Here is a 17,414-nt window from a genome sequence, read left to right as displayed (position 1 = left end):
TTGGAGGAATTAGCTATGTGGGCCAACCCACGGGTTGTACACACTGGCATTTCCTTACACACCCACCTGAGAAGCTCTTGTATCAGACTCTAGCATCAGCCTGCCTGCTGGCCCCGGGCAACACTGGCCTTGCGTCCCCCATTCACAGCACTGGGGTTCAGTTTCCAAAACCACACATTTTGGAGACGCTGCTGCCTTTCCCCAGGTTGAAGGCCTAAGGGGGCGCCCTCTGTTCCGGGTGCGGTGACCAGGGTGGGGGACAGGGGTGTCCTGCACTGGGAGCACAGTAAGACCCTGGGCAGTAGACACAGAGTGACTCTGCTCTGTGTGCCGGGCGCTGGAGGTACATAGCGTTCCAGGCTGATACAGGCCTGTCCCAGTGGCACTCCAGTCTAGCGGAGGCAGGAACCCAGGGAGGGCCGGGAAATCCAAATAACTCCTCAGAGTTCCTGCAAGGCTCCCTGACTCACAGTGCACACTTTATGTTCCTACAACAGAACTCTGGGGTCCCTTCTGGAAGGTCTCAGAGAACCCCACTCCTTATAAGACACATCCTCAAGCCAGCAGCAGCCTCACTTCTCAGCAGCCTTGCCACACCCCCGATGCCCCACCACCCATCACTGTCCTTGAACGCACTGGACGTTCCCACTCCCGTGTTTTTGCACTTGCTGTTTACTTAGGGAGAGACACTCCTTCCTCCACTTTCTCTTTTTGACAAAATCCAGCAATGGCTCCAGGCTACCCCCAGTACCACCTGCAAGGGTTGTATCGCTCCCTTTGTAAACCTCACACTGAAATGCTTGTGCTCTGGCTCCCCTGAGTCGAGGCTGGTGGAGCCTGGCTTGTTCACTGCTATGTCTGAGGTGTCCCGCCCAGCACTGGGCACACTGCCACTGTGGAATGAACACATGTTTACCGAACAACTGAACAATTCTGCCATCTACCACACTCTGAAACCTACAAGTAGGGTCTGGTCCATTTGCCTAGAAACTTTCACCCAGTGGTTGCATGCTCTCTTCATGAATCCTGCACTTCCAAGCCCAAATGATCTATTTTACTTGGTCTACAATTTTTATTTAAAAATTTTTAAGATCTGAAATCTCAAACCAACTGTAAAAAAAAAAATGCATGTGACAATTGGGAAAATCTGAATGCCAATAAAAGAAATTCATGATAACAAGAAATGATCAATTATTAAGATGTAATAATAGTATGATGGTTACATTTTTTTACAGGGCCCTTTTAACTTAGAGATATACACTGAAATAATCACAGAGATGAGATGATGTCTGAATTGGCTTCAAGAGAAGCTGGCAGGAGCAGGGTGGAGGCGGGGGGCACAGAGAAAAAAGATTGGCCATGATTGACCATTGTTGAGGCCAAGCATGATAGTTCATTATACCGATCTCTCAAAATCTATGTTTTTAAAAGGAGACAATTACAACATTAAAAAAAAATCCTGCTGAAACATGAAACACGTCTTGAGTCCTTCTCAGACGTTGCATGGCAGCAGACAAAGCAAAATGCTGTTGCAAGAATCATTATTACTCTGTTCACAGACTTTCCTAACGTGGAATATCAACATGACAGTTTTGAAACTGATACAGGAAGTGTTGCGTCAGAATTGCCATCTGAACAAGATAAAACTAAAGAACTGGAGGACAAACCGGAAGCGCTTTAGAAACGAAAACTATGGCCCCTTACAAATAAAAGACTGCAGTCCCAGGAAAAAAAAGCCCAAAGGCCTTGTCAGCGGAAAATGTTCGAAGATATCGCACAAAGACATCTTCCTACCATTCCTCAACTAGGGGAGAGTCAGGAAAAGCTTTTTCTAGAAAATTTTATAGCAAAAGATACTTGTGACCTAATGAGTCTGCCAACTTTGATGTTAAGATTCTGCTCTAAAAGGAATAAAATAATAACTCATCTTCCATTTTCTCATGACTAGATTTTGTGTTTTTAGCGTATACAGATTTCAATGTTTTGAATATGTCATTTTCGTTACCTGACAGGGTCTGTTTTCCTGTTTACATTTACTTGAGGTTCCAAAATATTACACATTTCTTGTCTTTAAAATCATTACATATTTGCTTTTACTGATTTAAATTTTTAAATATCTTCTTATAAAATACAAAGATGTACTCTAGTATTCGGTGATATACACAAGACGACGGTCTCAGCTGCTTTACTCAAGTGAAACTGTTTCCACACGGTTGAGCTGAACAGGTGGGTCTCGGGCATCTAGCCCAGTGGTCCTCAGCTCTGGACACACCTTAAAACTACCCGAGTGTGTGCACACTCAGTCGTGTCTGACTCTGTGACCCCATGAACTGCAGGCTTCTCTGTCCATGGGATTCTCCAGGCAAGAATACTGGAGTGGGTTGCCATCTCCTTCTCCAGGGGATCTTCCCGACTCAGGGAACAAACCCATGTCTCCCGCATTGGCAGGCAGATTCTTTACCACTGAGCGACCTGAGAAGCCCTAAAACTACCCAGGGAGGTTTATGGTGCACTGATGCCTGGACCCACTGCTCACTTAAGCAAGGCCCTCCAAAGGTCAGGGAAAGGAGGAGGAGCCCAGCTGACCCTACCCAGGGTGAGAATGCTCAGATTCTAGGCCAAGGTGAGAGCTGAGCTGGTCCACCACTGCGCCCTGCAGAATCGGGACCAGGGTGCCTAGTCTACATAGCTTGTTGGCTTCCAGGGTGAGTGCAGCAGGCAGGTCCATCCCCCAGGGGGGGAGAAGAGTGAGTCCCTGCTGACTTGATGGCAGGTGAACCAGGCCCTGACTGCTGGGGTTCCCCTCACCCCAACAGGAAGTGTCAGGCTTCTGGGGCAGCACGGTCCTATCTGCACTCTCCTCCCAGGCTGCTAATCTGATCAGAAACTTGAAGTCTGAGATAAGGCTGTCAGCCTGTGGGATGGAGGAAGGAAAGCAGGGACAGTCAGGGAGGACATGGGGTGAGGAGGGGGCAGCCCTGGAAGCCTGTAAGAGGCCATGCAGCCCCCAAGGGCAGAACCAAGGCACCCTCCCCCTACCCACGGAGAGGTAGCTTCCGGGAGGCAGGCATCAGCTCAAGCCACAGAGGCACTGCTCTCCAGCAAGGGGGGCTACTCCATGCACACTGAGCCCCCAAGGGAGAATGTCCAGGTGGGGCCTGGGGTGCTCACTCTGGAGAGGGGGTGAAGTTAGAGGCAGGAGCCTAGAAAAGCACTCTAGTAGTAAGTCCCAAACTCACCCGTGCACTCAAATAACCCAGGGGCTGTGAGCACATGAGCCTACTGGGCCAGTCCATCGCACACTTTTTCAGTCAGATGCCCCAGTAGGGGAACCTGGGAGGCATTCCCAGTATCAAGCCCCAGTGGGGAAGCAACTGCCTTGAGCTTCTGAGCTCGGTTGCCTTCGCATGGCCCAGAATCCGCAGCACACTGCAGGACTTTAGGGTGGAATCCACGTCGCTTGGTGAGCAGGTGGTACAGGAAAGCATGGCCACAGAGAAGAATCCCTTCTTTCTGCCCAGTAGTGAAACTGTGAGGGAGCCACGGAGGGCGGGAGGCAGACTTCTCCGGGTGGCCGCCTGCCTCCTGGACACACCCAGCTGGGTGATTCCTAGGTGACTCCCCTCCACAGCTGAGACATCATCCAACCATCAAATCAGAATGTACTTTGCACACACTGGTCCCTCTGCTCCGAGACGCCTCTGCCCTCCCTCCATGTCTGCCTGGAAAATTCCACCGCACCTCCAGTGTCCGCCCGAGCCCCACTCCATCAGGCTCCAGTGCCCCTGACCTGCCCTCTGTTCCTGGGTCCTCTGGGCCTCCCTGCTGTGCTCCAAGCTGCATAGGTGCTCCGGGAGTACGTCTGGCCCCGCCTCGCTCCACGACGGGTGTCCAGAACCAAGCACTGCATCTGACATGTTGGGGAGCACTCAGAAAAGACCTGTGCTGGGGCCAAGGAGTCCTGAGAAGGAGCCCAGAGCAAGGATGTGGGAGCAGTCAGGGAAGGCTCCCAGGGGGAGGCAGCACTGGCAGCGGACCGCAAGTGAGGGGGAGCACTTGCTTTGGCAGAGAGGAGGGAAGGGAGAGGAGCTTGCGAGCAAAGGCCCAGAGAGGGGAAACGGGCCGGCCACAGCAGGGAGGTTTGCTGCTGCTGAACTCAGAGACAAGAGGTGGGAGGACAGCTGGGGGCAGGGGCAGGGCACAGGGAGCCCCGGGTGCGCCCCTCCTCCTGGTCATGGAGCTCAGCATTCCCTCCTGCCTCCCTCCTCAGATGACTTGCATTCTGAGCAGCTTTCCTTGGCAATCATTAACTCTGAGCTTCACCCACTGGGACTGGGGGGGAATTATTTACTGATCAGGCTGGCAAGTGAGCCATTTCATGTAATTATTACCCAGGGAACACAGCCCACAAGCAAGGGGGAAATGGTCATGGGCAGCCAGGGAGGTGTCACTGGCAGGAGGAAGTCACATGGACCAGGCAAGGGACTGGCATGTGCCCAGACCTTCAACAGAGACTAGAGGACATTGGGGATCAGAGAAGGACATGGGGCCCGGCTGGGAGGGGGAGAACAAAGGGCCCACGTGACCTTACAAGTGGCCCCACGGACAATGAGAAGCTCAGATGGCAGGAACCTCTGTAATACACAATTATTCCCATCAGTGATGAAAGAGTCTGGGCCCTGGAGTCAGGGGGACTGGCTTTGCGTCCTGAGGTCTCTCTAGGCCCCACTTTCCTCCTCTGTAAATGGGGATGACGATGTTGATTTGAAATTCTACTTAATGAGCATTTGGTCTATTCCAAGACTTTTATGGGCATTTTACACTCCAATGAATTTTCACAATCAGCCTCCAGGTATGTGTGTGTTAGTCACTCAGTTGTATCCAACTCTTATAGACTCCATGGACTGTCAACCACCAGGCTCCTCTATCTGTGGAATTTTCCAGGCAAGAATACTAAAGCAGGGATCAGAAAGTCCCCCGGGGAGTTCCTGCTCCAGGGGATCTTCCTGATCCAGCGATCGAACTTGGCTCTCCTACATTGCATAGGCTCTTTATAATCCTCAGAGTGATTATGTCATTGGCCTGTTTCAAGCATTAACAAGAGCCTGTGTTAAGGCCAAGGTGCACAGTAAGTGTCCATAAAGTCGCCTGCCTGTATGACATTATTATGATAGACGATGTTCCTGGCTGGGCTGTCTCAGGCTACAAGGGAAACCACAAAACAGATCCTCCTTCCTCCTCACAAGGACACTATTTTTCCTGCTAACCCAATGTCAAAAGCAACACATTTCACAATATTTGACTGCAGCAGTAGATTAAGAGCCCCAGTAGAAAAATGTGACACAAGGTCATTATTCTAGTATTATTAAGCACAGGTTTTGTTTTATTTTTTTTTTAAGGACTGAGGAAAAATGAATTATTCAAAATACCAGGAAGAATGAGAATAATAGATGCCTTCAAATCAGCCCCCAAGAAGGCGCAGCCAGAGCTGGGAAGGTGTAAATAGTTAAGTCTTGCCCTGCCTGACCTCTGCTGCCAGAGGCCCCCGAGGCTGCAGGCTGGCCTTGCACCCTGTCTGGAGGCTGGCCTAGAACCCAGCAGGACCTGCCAGAGGCCAGTAGTGCTGGATCAGCAGGGCTGGTGACAGTGGGTGCGGGTTCTGGCTATAGCCATCCCCGGCCATCCCTGCCTGCCCCCAAAGTCCCGACAGCCTCTGCTTATTGTGGACAGTGATGCACTCCGCCCAGAGGTGGAAAGCTGGGAAAGCGAAAGTCACTCAGTCATTCAGTCATGTCTAACTCTTTGTGACCCTATGGACTGTAGCCCACCAGGTTCCTCTGTCCATGGAATTCTCTAAGCAAGAATACTGGAGTGAGTAGCCATTCCCTTCTCCAGGAGATCTTCCCGACCCAGGGATTGATCCCAGGTCTCCTGCACTTCAGGCAGACTGAATGAAAAGTGAGAAAGGAAAAATCACGTCCAGGGGCAACATGCCTCTTCCCATCACGTGTCCCCACAGTGTCCCACAGAGTACTGGGAAGCAGGAAGGACTATCGAGGTGGAAACATGCCTGAAGATAGGTCCCTTATTTCTTGGCCTAGGAACGTCACACAGGGCTGGTATCTGTGTAAGAAGGTGGTCACCTCTGCAGTGTGAGTCAGGGCCTACCCTCCACACTGTGAGGCTAGGAATTTCACCATTAGAGATTCACTTCTTTCTTTAAAGAAGGCCCTAAGGAACATGCTGATACTTTGGGGAGAGGAGAGGTGTCATGGGAGTAGCGGAAATCATCGGAGGAATTTTTTTCCCTCTTACTTTTCATGCTGAGTCCCAGGTCTTCCTTCCAGCACATAGAGAATTCATTTCCACAGTAACTTATGTTGGCTGGGGGATACATCTGAGCAGGAGGGGTGGAGCACAGGGCAGAGAACCCAGCTCCATTAAGGCCCATCGTAAACAAAGGCCCATCGTAAACAAAGTCCCATCATAAACAAAGGCCCATCTTTGTGGGAAGAGAGCACTGGGCAAGGAGTCAGGGGACCTGGTCACAGCTGACTGAGTGGACCTGGGAGGCCCGGGTGACCCCACGAGCCGCGTAACCATCTGCACCTCAGTCTCCACATCCTAGAGTGAGAACGCTGAGAAGGTGAGGCCTGCCAGCACCAGCAGGCGCTCAGAGACCAGCGCGAACACACGCTGGGCACCACCAGGTGTGCAAAACACTTCGGCCCTCCCAAAGCAGGGATCGTCTGCTTTGACCAACCCCCCAGAGACCCTGCCCAGCCTCTGTCCCTCCCCACACCAGCAGGACACAGGAACTGAGCCCGGGAGCCTGAACAAAGCCAACTGCAATGGAACAAGGCCTGATTTATCAGGACAGGTGTTTTCTCTTTGAAAGTCAAATCTGAGGCCTTTGCACAAGGAAGGGTGTTCACAGCACACCCAGGCTGGCAGGGTGGAGGCCCAAGTAAGGCACAGACTGTGTCCCCCGACCCCTCCCTCCCTTGGCCCACTGCCCCTGAGAGCTTGACCACTGGACTTCACTTCTTCAGACTCCCCTTCTGTTCTTTTCAGGCCCTGAAGGAAATCTGGAGGGTAATAAGCAGACTTGATCATTAACAGGAGATCATAAAGTATCCAAGGGGCTTCCCAAGAGGCATTAGTGGTAAAGAACCCACCTGCCAATGCAGGAGATATGAGTCACAGGTTCAATCCCTGGGTCAGGAAGATCCTCTGAAGGAGGGCATGGCAACCCACTCCAGTATTCTGGCCTGGAGAATTCCATGGACAGAGAAGCCTGGCTGGCTACAGTCTACGGGGTCACATAGAGTTGGCTATGACTGAAGTGACTTAACAAGTGCACGCACGCACATGCACACACACACACACGCATGCACACGCGCGCACACACACAAAACCCAAAGAACAAAACTGATGCCTCCAGAAGAGAACAAGGTATAAAGCCGGGACCCAGACCTGCTCAAGGTCACCCAGCAAGCTGGTCTTAGGGTAAGCCCAGAAGCCCTCAGTCTTGCTAGGGGACAACCTAGAAGCAATATTCCAGCAACTGGGCCTCTGCTGGACTCAAAGAACTGTCTCTGGGAGAACAGTGAAGATTAAAGCAAACCAGTCCAAGAGGGAGAGGGACAAAGACAACAGCCACTTCCCCTTCCTCCCAAGTCCTCCCCCAGCCTCATGTTGAAGTCAAACGTTTCATCCACCTTCACACAATCTCCTTTAAAAAAAATTATTTACAATGGTTTCAAACCATTGAAAACCTCTCGGGTTCCAGAGACGATGCATACCAAAACCAGCAAAGAACTCAACTGCTGATGCCCCAGATTTCAGAAACAGGTGCCCTCCCTTCCTGGTGCCCTTCCCAGAGCCACTGCTCCCCAGCAACGCCCGTCCTAAGAAAGGGCCCCAGCGAGAAGCATTACTGGGCCCTGATCTGGGGAAACAAACACTTGTTTCCTGCCCCGAGGGCCACTGAAGGATACTCGAGGGACAACTGCCCAATTGGAAGCCTCATCATCCCTCACAGAAGTGCATCCAGCTAGCAGCCCCCCAAGGCTCCCCTGCCTGTCAAGGAGGCTGAAACACTGTTGACAGACCCCACAGGGGCTCCCTGTCTCCTGCCCCATCCCTTGCCAACAGCTCACCTGTCACCCCCAAAGCAGCCATCACCATCTTCCTGCACCCTGGGGGTCCTGATGCACAAGCTCCCCTGGGACAGTTGGTCTTGTGGGGCTCCCGCCCCTTCTTTCCCCCTTGAGGAGACCCATGGTCTGCTCGAGCTCTTCCTGCTTCTAGAAGTCGTCTCTGCCAACCACAGCCCAGCTGGCTTCCCTTCATCCTCTGCACTGGCGTCTGGGGCGATCGAGCCTACTGGAGAAGGGGCACGTGGTGTCTCTGCTGGGGAAGCAGAACAGACGTAACAGACTTGTAAGACCTACGACACCCAGCCCAGGTCAGAGTTCAGGGCTGCAAGGTAAACACGAGCTGAACGTGAGGTTATTTCCCCACAAATTCCACTCTCAAAAGGTCAATAACTCTTGAGGCAACAATAAGAGAAAAATCGCCAGGTAGCTTGAGTGATGGCTGAGTGTGAGCGTGTGCTTGTGAACTTCCAGTGGATTTACTGACTTAAAGCACAGGTCTGGGAGGTGGGCCAGCATGACTGGAATAGGCAAATCCTCCCCCTGGTGCACACGCACACACACACACACGCTGTGTGGTCTGAGACATTGCGGACTGCAGCCCCCAGCTCCAACAGAGCAGTGCCATCCCTCATCTTTCTGCCATTAGCTCTCTCTTCCCCACGTTGTGAAGCCTTTCTGGTCTTCAAGAATCCTCTCAAATCCAATGCCACTGGAAGAACTGGATGGGCTCCTGATCCCAGTGGAGGGAGGCTCTGGCACGGATGAGGGGGCTTTCACGGGGGAGGCAGAAAGCACCAAGAGGGCAGGGGGACGAGAGGCAGGAGGGAACACCTCTGCAGTGGAACAGGCAGAAAGGTGGGAGGAGGGTGGCGGTGCCAGGAGGTGGTGGCAGCGAGTCTCAGGAGCAAAGGCAGATAGTTGAGTTCATCCAGGGACAGGTGTTTGTTAGCCTGACACTAAAAGGCCAGAGCTGGACTCATGCCATTTCCAGGTCTTTCCTCATCCGCAGCTCCAGAGCCCTATCCTGAACTCACGAAGGGAATTAACGTAAGGTCAGATTGCTCCTGGGAATTTAAGAACTATCTTCCAAGAAGTACCCACAGGACCCAGGCTGCATCTTCGGCCCCAGGTCTTCCTCCTTCCCCACACGCAGCAGATTTGCCTTCTCTGTATACTGCCCTCAAGCCTCCCAGTTCTGATCACCCCCCACCCACCTGCACCTACACGGGTTCCCTGTGCCTCCCTATCTGTGTTTGTGCCCTTCCAGGAAGGCTCTCCTCGTCTTGAGACACCTCCTTTAGGAAGACCACACCGAGAGCCTGTCTATTTAAGCACTCACACGGACAGCTCTGCAGGCCCCCGGGACCTGCAGTCTAATCATCCTCACACTCTGTCCTTCCAAGGCTCCCTCTTGTCTTAACTTTGCCCACAGGATTTCAGTTTATGGTGTCTGCACAGCACATAGGGAGGCTAATGACAGTGGAAGAATGCTTTACTTACATTTCCCAAGAGAATGGGGGCACAGCACAGCACACAGGCCCTCAAGGGAGCGCCAGGCTTTGGTCAAGAGGCAGAGGCAGAAGCGAGGGGAGGCCTACCGCCAGAGCCTCTCCTGGGGTTTCCATGGGAAAGGCAGGCAGGGCAGCTCAGGATTGGCTGGTTTGAATAGTTCCAGCAGAATGGGGGCACTGGGGCTGTCTCTGCCTGCCTGGGACCTGGCACTGGGTTGGTTTAGGGCAGGGGAAATACACGGTGCATGCGACAGTAAGATAAGTAGGGGATTCAGAGTATGGAGTCTGATCACAGGGGAAACGCAACCGCGCTGGCCATCGGCTCGGCCCACTGATTAGCATGTGCCAAACAGAAAAAAACACTATCTAAGGAAACACAGAATGCCCATCCCCTCACTTCCCTCATCTAGCTCAGGTTGCAGTATTTGTTCATCCATGCTTTGCTAGTACAGTAGTTCTCCTGTTCTTTAACTTTCTGATATCTTGTTAACACAATCCCATGCGTCGGTGGACTCAAACATCTGCCTTCTCTCTCAAAACTTGCTGCCACCGAGTTCCTGGCCCCGGCACCCTCATCCCACCTGCCCTTCTGCCTGTTACACAGCAGAGATGTTTCTGGTCCTGGTCCTAATGTAGAACCTACTCCAACACTTCCTCAGGGACCCCTGAGCCAGGGACCACCCCCCAACCCCAGTGAACATCACAATTCTGAAAACATAGCAGCAAAAACCCCCCCAAAACTTCCCTGATCAAGTGTTTGTGTGCGTAGGGGGAGTGGGGGGGGGGCGGAATGCTGGTATTTTATATTCCAGACAAAAGACTAGTTTCTCCAATACACAAGGATCACCTCTAATTCAGTGAGAAGAGGACCAATAACCTCACAGAAAATGGGTAAAACATGCAAATAGACAGTTCATAGAAATGGAAATGCACATAGCTCTCATCTATGAAAACATGTTCAGCCTTATTCAGAGCAAGAAAGATGCAAATTAAAACGACGTCAAGAAACTATCTTCGTCTTCCAGATTGGCAAATATCAGTAAGCTGGTAACACTGTGTTGGAAGGGATAGAGAAATGAGCATCCTCGTGTTCTACCGATAAGAGTGAACATTCTTATAAATTTGATGGAGAGCCATCTGCTGATAGCTTTCAAAACACAAACCACACAAAGCTTCTGACTCATCCACGCCACTTCTGAGACTTTCCCCACATGCACTCACTAACACTGCAAAATGACCAAAGCTCAAGGAGATTCAGAGGGACCTTGTTTGTGATGTTCCCAAACAGGAGATTTGTTAACTAAACTACACGCCATCCATATCATGAAACGTTACATAGCTGTGAAGGAGGATGAAGCAGCTCTCCATGAACTCATCTGGAAGCTTCTCAAAAGAGCTAAGTGGAGGATTTCCATAGTGGTAGTGGCTAAGAATCTGCCTGCCGACACAGGGCACTCAGGTTCGATCCCTGGTCCAGGAAGATCCCACAGGCCAGGGGATAACTAAGCCTGCGAGCTATAACTACTGAGCCCAAGCTCCTCGAGTCTGTGCTCTACAATGAGAAGCCACCGCAAAGAGAGGCCCACGCACCACAACGACGAGGAGCCTCCACTCACTGCAACTAGAGAAGGCCCGGGCGCTGCACCCAAGACCCAGTGCAGCCAAAAATAAGAAATAAATAAGAAATAAAGTTTAAAAAACAGAGAGCAAGCTAAGTGTAAAAAGACCAAAAAAGGGACAGAAGAACGCATACAGTGTTGCTACCTTCTTTGAGGAAAGATCATACATGTATTTACTGATCTGCGCGTGAAATGTCTCTGGAAGAATATGTAAGAAACTGGTGGAGTTGCCTCTGAGGAGTGGAGGGCGCTGGGAGGCCAAAGGAGATGGGTGTGGAGACTTTTTCACTGTGAAATCTTTACAATTTTTGAATTCTGAACCATGTATATTTTTCTTCAAAAAAGAAGGTGGGTATGGGAGCAAAACAAGCAAGATTCAATAAATAAACAAAACAAAACCCTCCCTATTGCACTTTCCTTCTGGTTTTTATGCTCTCTCCTCACCTTCTGCTGACACGTTTGGAAAGGCTGTCTGCCAGCTGTCCCTCCCTGGCCCATCCTCCATGACCCCAGAATGACCAAGGCACTGGTCTCTAAATCCAGTGGCCGTGCCCCAGTCCTCACCTTACTTGAAGGCTCCAGCAACTCACTGCAGGCCAGGTCCCATCTTCTTCATCATCCTTGGGCTCCCCCAGCACCCCACTCCCCAGGTCCCTGCTCTGTCTCTGGGCTGCCTCCTCAGGCCCAGTCTCTGAATGCCAGCACCCCTGGAGCTCACTTCTAGGTCCTCCTCTTTACTCTGCTCTGTGTGGGCCAAGCTCCCCCTGGGGCACCTGGTCTACCCAAGGCTAAGCTTGTCATCTACATGCTTGTCACTCCCAAACATGCATCTCCAGCTGGACCTCTCTTCTGAGCTCAGGGCCCCATTTGGATGACTCCCTGGGGTTTCCCACACAACAGGCCCCAAATGTAACTCACCAGCTTCCAGCAAGTTTCATCCTCCACACCTGGATGGGTTCCTTGCCTCTGTTCCCTCCTGCATATCCCTTGAACCTGGCCCCTCTGTACCTCCTCTACTCCCGTCCATCTAATGGAAGCCATCCCACCTCAGGGCCTCTGCAGTCCAGTTACCTCTGCCTTGAATAGTCTCCTCCACTCCTCATCCCTGCTTTATCTTGATTCTTATCTATCTTCTAGAACTCAGATTAACACCACTTCTTCAAGAGACCTTTCCTAGTCCCTAGGCCAGTGACTCTCAAATGAGGGTGATTTTTTCCAGGGGACATTTGGCAACGTCTAGATGTTTTTGATGATCACAACTGGGGTTGGGGTATGTGAGGAGAGGCCAGGGATGCTGCTAAACATCTTACAACACTCCGGCCGGTCCCCACAACAAAGAGTTATCTGATCCAGAATGTTGGGAGTGGAGATGTGAGAGCTCCTGCCCTAGGTTAAATCACGTCCCCATGACAAACTTTCATAGCATGCTCCATTTCTTTTGAAGAGTGCCTATCACCATCGTGTCAATATTTAACTGTGCAAAGGTATTGGCCAAGTTTCATCTTCTAAGCCTTATGAGAGGAATAAATAAAGTCACTGGCTTGGGTTTATCGCTATGTCTCCAACTCCCATGCCCAGCCTCAAGCACAGAGCCTTGAGTTTAGTAGAGAAAACCTATGGAGAGATATGAAATACTCAGGGCAGGGATGGGCAGTACTGAGCAGAGCACTCTCCCCATGTCTTGGCCTCCAACTTCGTGGGCTCCTCTGTGCCACCTGATGGCGGTCCTTTCCCTGCCCTGGACCAGCTGCTGCCGCTTTGCTGCAGCACCTAGCTCTGTGTAGCTTTGCACACCCCTCAAATCCTGTCTCCACCCACGTGGTTCCACAGGCCCCTTCAAGCCAATGGATATGCCCTCATCATCCTGTCAAACTGGGCGCTTCTCCTATTAAGTTCATCTAGCAGCCTCACCACTACTCACCCAGCACAGACCCGGGTGCCCTGTGTAGCCCACCCACTCTCCAGACCTGCTCCTTCCACCCAACTCAATCACCAGGCTCCAGTGCTTGCCTTGAGCCTCCTTCCCTGCCAGGCCCTCTGTGACAACACTTTCAGCTCTGCCCATCTCAGATGACAACAGACCTGTATCACTTCCTGATTAAAACCCCCTTCAGTGCTTCTCGCGGCCCACAGCGTGGAGCCCAAGTTTCTTGCCTGGTCCCAGACCTGTCACCCTCCGCGGTCCATATCCAGCCCCAAGCACAAACACTGCTGCGCCACTTGTCTCCTGCCGCAGTCCAGGCCCTCCCCCCTCCCCTCCCTCTTCCCCTTCCTGTCCCCCTCCCTTCCTCTTCCTCTACTTAGATGCCTGAAAAGCTCATGTTCATCCTTAAGATTAATTCTAACTCTTCTTCCTCAATGGTATAGTGGTTCCTCAAAAAATGAAATGTACCACTTCCATTGAATTGAGCAGTTCCACTTCGGGGGACATACCTTAAAGAACTAAAAGCAGGGACCCAAACAGATATTTGTCTACTCATGTTTATGGCAGCTGTACTGTCAAGAGCCTAAAGGTGGAAGTGACCCATGTCCTTTGATAAACAAAATATGGTATATTGAACACTGGAATCTCATTCTACCTTCAAAAGGAAAGAAAATCTGATGTATACCACACCAAAATAAACCTTAAAACACAATACTAAGTGAAAGAAGCCAGACACAAAAACGCTTATGTTGTAAGATTCTGCTAAAAAAAAATAAAAAGACTCTCCTTACATGAGGTACCCAGAAAGCAGCATGGTGGTTACCAGAGGCAGAGGGGGAGGAGGGAAAGGCTGGTGAGTGCTTACTGGGTACAGAGTTTTGATTTTGTGAAGTGAAAAGAGTTCTGGAGTTGGATGATGATGAGGATTGTACAATAATGTGAATGTATTTAATGACATTGAACTGCACACTTTGAAATGATTAAAATGGTAAATTAAGCTGTATGCTGTGTACATTTTACCACACACAAAAAAGGCAAAAACCAAAACTCACACGCAAGCTCTTGTAGTTGAAATCCCCTGTACGCCACCATTAACTCCCCAAACCCAGGCACAGCCCCACCCAGCATCCCCGATTCCCTACCTCACACCCTGGGTGGAGCTGACCAGACCCTCCTCTGTGCACTGCAATTACAGACTGACCTCTGCCCTCCCAGACTGAAGGCTTCTGCTGGAGAGGGCTGTGTCTGACTCCCTGCTCCTTCTGCAGTATCTAAAGCAGTCTCTCATGCTTCAGTGAGAATTAGAAGAATGAAGAACCCAAACCGATCATTCTGGGTTCATATTACCCCAAATTTCACAGCCTGTTGCCCTCAGAACAGTGATTTACTGCTAAGGCTCATTGACAAACTCCTCCCATTCCTGGAGAAGATAAATCTTCACCCTTCCATGAAGCAAAAAGGTCAGAAGGGGCTTCCATGGACGGTTAATAAACAACTAACTCAGGAGGAATAAACAAAATAAAACCAGGGCTGGGTTGGGGTAAGAGTGCATGGCCCTTGGGTCTGACACCCGGTGCTCTGCCTTTCCCTCCTCTGCACGGTGGGTGGCCGCTGATTCACTTCCTGTGACCCCTTCCAGGGCAGCAGGAAAGGGGACGTGGAGGAGCCAAATCCTCAGGGCATGCAGAGATGATTAGTCACTGGCTGGAAGGCTGCTGACCTTAGTACCTGGACCGACCATAGGCCTTCTTCTCCCACCCCTGCCTCCTTATGGAACCCAAGGTCTGGGAGGCAAAGAGACCTTGGCCTTGGATCCCAGCAAGAGGACCAGTGGGCCCAGTGCCTTTCCTGTTCTCAGAGCTCACACGGCCCCCATAAGCCTTGGAGACCCCACACACAGGTTCCTCACATACAGACAGTCCTCACTTCCAAAACGGGGCTGAAAGAGAACGGTGTCTTCCTGGTCCTGGGGGTAATCATTGGGAGGGTCTTCAGAGATCATCTAACTCCATGGTTCTCAATTAGAGGTGATTCTGCTGCCAGGGGTCAATTGGCAACGTCTGGAGACATTTGTGTTTGTCAAGAAAGAAGCGAGAAGTGGTTACCGGCATCTAGAAGGTAGAGGCTGCTCTCAAAGCACGGGACAGCCTGGCAGCACAGAAGTATCCGGTCCATAGTGTCAACAGTCCCCGATCCCAGCCAAGCTGTCTCTTCTACAGATGAGGAAACGGGGGCCCAGGGAGGGACAGGGCCAAAACCATACTGTGAGTCAGATCGTGTCAGATTTGGAATCTCCAGGGCTCCCCACCAGCCACTCCAGCCTTCAGCTCCCAAGATTCCTGTGACTGACTCAAAGACTGATGGAAAGCTGGCCAAGTAGAGGGACTCAGGACCCTGAGATCTAGACAATTCATGATGGCTGGGCTCGGTGCCTCTGGCAGGCTCCAGTGCATCACACCAGGGCCAGCCTGACCACAGGGCTCCCACATAACCAAAGAGGAAGAATGCCTTAAGGGGCTACAGTGCGCCCAGGCAAAATGCCCATGTGAGGCTTAGGTAAAATTTACTGCATAAGTCCTCACAGAGCTCTCTGGGGTGGTCCTGGCCTGGGGTCAAGGCAGGAAGAGGGAGCAACTCTGTAAGATAAACCCTGGGCAGAACGACAGGGCACGGTGGAAACCACGCCTGGGATCGCTGCTTTGGAGGAATGCTTTTTCCCTTGCTGCCGAAAATGACTGTATCTCTCACACCTGTGAGTGCCTCGATGCCGTTTCAGAATGACACGTAGAGTCCCTCTTGTCCTTTTACCCCAGAAGCCAATACTGTGCCTCCCACCACAGCCCAGACACCAGGGTGCAGGTCCACCCAACAGAACTGATGACGAAACCCCGTTATTCATCAAAGACTGACTCACATCATGTCACAACAGGGCAAACTTTCCCACCCACGGTTGCTGCAAGCCACCAGACTTATAGTGATGGTGGTGATAAAGAGGAGGCAAGGAACAGGAATGTCGGAGCTATGTCTCATGTCAGGGTCTCCCTTCTTCATAGGAAGAGAGCCCATGAAGAGTGGCTGAGGGACAGGAATGGGGGGAGGGGAACTACAGAGGCCTCGGAAAGAGGACTCACCATTACGGACTCATTTCTTCACAAAGCGTTATCATCGTTCCCTCTGCCTGCCCTGCTCCATTCCTCCCCGGTTTCCCCAACGTGCTAGTAAACTCCTACACATCCTTCAAGGCCCAACTTCTGAAGTCCCTCTCCCAACATCAATTCCAACTCCTAACTTGGCAAATCACAGTGCTAATGGGAGAAGACCTGGAGGTCAACAGCAGGGGAAACGCTGAAGTTCCCTATCGATCTAACATGGGGGCTTGCATAGGATCTGCTCCCCCTGTCTCCACGTGTGTGCACACCACCCTGGCCTCCAGGCTCTCTGTCCTGTCTGTGTGGCCTACGTGGCTGACTGCAGTAGCATGGTATGGAGGCTGAGGCTTCAGCGTCTGGAGCCAGACTAATCCTGCTACTGGAGCCAGACTAATCCTGCTACCCCTCTCCCTGCAACTGTCATCTGAGCCAAAGTTATATCTCCTTGCTGAAGCTCGGTTTCCTCATCTATAAAATGGAGATGATACAGTTTCAACCTCATGGTTGTTGTAAGGATTACCTAGGACAAGCACTTAGAACACTTAGAACTAGTTGGGTGTCTGGCACCCAACTAGCATTCAGCAAATGCTTATTACTAAAAATGCAGCCCTGCTTGTCCAAGCAGTTAGGAAAGGCAGGGTCTACATTTCCAGTGAGTGTGCAGAGGAGAGCCACCTCTAGGGACCTCATCTCCTGTTCCTGCAATAATCTCTCTGGGAGGGTTTCTTGCCATCCATGTCTTTTCCTCCAATAAACACCACATGGCCTCGAGTCTTCCCTTAGAACACAGACAAAGTCCTTTGCAGAAACAACAGTGGCTGGAAGAATGAGGTGGGGCATAGGACGTTTAAATTGCTCAGTGCTGGTGAATGTGTGTATGTATCTCCCATACTTTCTATCCTATAGAAAGTTCCAGCTTCCACGCTACCCACCCCCACCCACACACACCCAAGCTTCTCCAACCTGCTTGTCCCAACACAGCATCCCGGAAATTCAAGCCCTTGGCGCCTCCGGCAAACCACTCACTGGATTCCTAAGGGAGGCCTTGG

The 17,414-nt window shown here is 51.4% G+C and overlaps 1 protein-coding gene and 1 long non-coding RNA gene across 11 annotated transcripts in view; both read right to left on the bottom strand.

The window, feature by feature from the left end:
* Nucleotides 1-17,414, bottom strand: part of PAQR5 (progestin and adipoQ receptor family member 5) — a 123,867-nt gene that overhangs the window by 69,423 nt on the left and 37,030 nt on the right. The window contains exons 1-3 of one of the 10 annotated variants that reach the window (XM_069595511.1): nt 13,375-13,531; nt 11,857-12,906; nt 8,163-8,415 (exon numbers count right to left, since the gene is read on the bottom strand). The exons of 6 other annotated variants lie outside the window; for them this stretch is intronic. The gene's annotated coding sequence lies outside the window, so the exon portion shown is untranslated. Of the gene's footprint in view, nt 1-8,162; nt 8,416-9,662; nt 9,845-11,856; nt 12,907-13,374; nt 13,532-14,358; nt 14,573-17,414 lie in introns of those variants that run through there. 3 more of the 10 variants (XM_069595513.1, XM_069595514.1, XM_069595516.1) reach the window with 3 other exon arrangements.
* LOC138443341 (uncharacterized) lies at nt 6,868-7,312 on the bottom strand. The gene is made up of 2 exons (XR_011258086.1): nt 7,179-7,312; nt 6,868-7,088 (listed from the first exon to the last, which is right to left on the bottom strand). It is a non-coding gene; the product is annotated as an uncharacterized lncRNA (long non-coding RNA).

The sequence above is a fragment of the Ovis canadensis genome, chromosome 7, assembly GCF_042477335.2.
Source record: "Ovis canadensis isolate MfBH-ARS-UI-01 breed Bighorn chromosome 7, ARS-UI_OviCan_v2, whole genome shotgun sequence".
NCBI lineage: Eukaryota > Metazoa > Chordata > Mammalia > Artiodactyla > Bovidae > Ovis > Ovis canadensis.
Note: the sequence above shows the minus strand (reverse complement) of the source record. Positions and strands in the feature narration are given on the sequence as shown.